The sequence below is a fragment of the Microtus oregoni genome, unplaced genomic scaffold, assembly GCF_018167655.1.
Source record: "Microtus oregoni isolate MIOR12 unplaced genomic scaffold, Mior012 000005F_ref0000423, whole genome shotgun sequence".
NCBI classification, from domain to species: domain Eukaryota; kingdom Metazoa; phylum Chordata; class Mammalia; order Rodentia; family Cricetidae; genus Microtus; species Microtus oregoni.
Genome location: NW_024543064.1, coordinates 11,985,219 through 11,987,500, shown reverse-complemented (window position 1 = coordinate 11,987,500; position 2,282 = coordinate 11,985,219).

The window sequence follows — 2,282 nt, the reverse complement described above, 5'->3', positions numbered from 1 at the left end:
AATGTCATGTCACACACGTGCAGGGTCTTACCACAGCTCATAGGACTGAAAATGTTGGTGCACATCTCTGAACCTAGAACATGGGAGGTAGAGGAAGGAGACTCAGGAGTTCAGGGCCAGCCTCAGCTATGTAGTAAGTTCCAGAACATCCTGGTCTTATCTGACGTTGCCTCAGTGGTCACATCAGGGGACTGCAGAGATGGCTCGGTGATTAAGAATATTCCCTTCTTCAGAGGACCTGAGTTTAGTTCGAAGCACATCCATCTTGCAGCTCACAATTGCCTGTAACTCCACCGCCAGAGGATCCTATGCACTGTTCTGGCCTTTGAGGCACCCAAAACACATACATATAAAAATAAAATCGAAGCAAAGCAAAAGCAAGTGACAGGAAGTCAACAGAAGCCACAGTGTCCCCAGCCTAGCGTGTCCCGAACACTCACCCATGCCATGTGTGTGCCAGTCACATGCTCCACTCATCTAGGTACACATGCGCGTGTCTTTCCACAAGGCCTTGGCACACCACATTCCCTGCATCCCCAGATATGACTTCCTCTTGCTGAACCGCAAGTAACCGTAATAACAGCTGCGATTTGACTAGCGCGTCCCACATCCCAGTCTGTGCGGTTTCCATGCGTGACCTTATTTGATCTTCACAGTGAATCTCCCAAGTTCTTAGTGTCACCAAGGAGCACAAGGAGGCTCAGAGGCGCAAGAAGACTTGTCTAGACTTTCATTGCTGCCTCCACAGGCTGGTGTGCTCCACTGTCTTGAAGTGTGGCACACCCAGATTCTCTCACACTCAAGCACACACTTGCATGTACATTCACACTTGCATTGACAGACTTACACACTCAATACTGTACTCAATGAACTCCTGAATTTCCCCTCAGCAGACATCCATATGCCAGCCCTTACACCGCCATTTGTATTTATCAGTACTTCTACATTCAAACATTCTCACCCAGACGCGGTCAGCCATTCTCAAGAACACTAGAGTGCCCACATTCTCAGAAGTCATAGGCTCCTCTTCCCATCATCCTGATCAAAGGCTTTAATTAACCCCGACACCTGTAATTAACCCTTTCTCTCCCCCTCCAGGGGAGATGTCTGGACCCGCTTCTCACAAAACAGGCGCCAAGGCCAAGCTGGTGGGTAGGACCCCAGGAGGACCTGGTACCAGAGCAGTATAGTGTGGGCCAGGGGAGTCGAGGAGAGGAAGGCCAGGGACAAGAAAGTGGGCGTGGGCAGAAAGGTTCCCGGAGAACCAAGCCTGCTACAGCTGTTCCTTTGCACTGGCCAAACGGTAACTGGGCAACAGGCAGTTGTGGGTGGCCGGGCTGGTTGCTGAGTTCACCCCGTTTGTTTCACTAACGCTAGGCAAGAGAGGCGATGAACTCAGATGTGAGGAACCTTGGCAGAGAAAGGGTGGGTGGGAGGTGAGCGTCTCCAGAGAGTCAAAGCATACCATCTCATTTCTGTCATCCAGGGATCAGGGGACAAGGGTGCTCTGTTGGGATTCAGAGGCAGAGGTCAGGGGTTACCCATGAGGCATGAGGTTGTGCGGTGGGCCCCCAAATGGAGCAGTGGTTAAAACAGAGCAGACCCAGAGGCAAACCCTGCCTCTATAGCTGGCGAGGTGTACAACCTTTGGGCACATCCTAGGAAGACTTGGAGCCTAAGTTTAAACTCTCCACTCTGAAGTGGCTGCGAAATCACCTGCACTTCTGACTCCTGTTCCCAGAGGCACTGCTGTTGACACTCGGCTTACAGGACCTTCCTTGATGAGGCATATCTTCTGGAGGTCTCAGGAACTCCACCCCCCCCCCCGTGTGTGTGTGTGTGTGTGTGTGTGTGTGTGTGTGTGTTTTATCAGGAGTCCTTCTTCTTGTTAGCGTGTTGCTAACAAGGCTTTTACGTCTTTGATTTACAACTCATTTCTTCCCAGGTCTTGAAGCCCAAGGGCAAAAGGCGAGAGGAGAAAAAACTCAGCGGACATTCATTCCGCACTTTTGAGCTTAGAGATCAGATCCCCGGGCACTAACCATTGGAGGCGCTTGCAGCGCGCAAACTCCTCAAGGTTTGGGGCTGGGGAGACGCCAGCAGGTCACAGGCCCCCTACAATCCTCCTCAAATCCCTGCCTTCCCCCACTCCAACTTCCCTCTCACTTCCCCGCCCTCCAGTCTGGGTGTCAGCCCGGCCCCTTTAAAGACATTCCTGAGGGCGTGGTTTCGGTGACGTCAGCGCGGGACATGAATGAACAGGAGCGGGTTCTCACCCAACT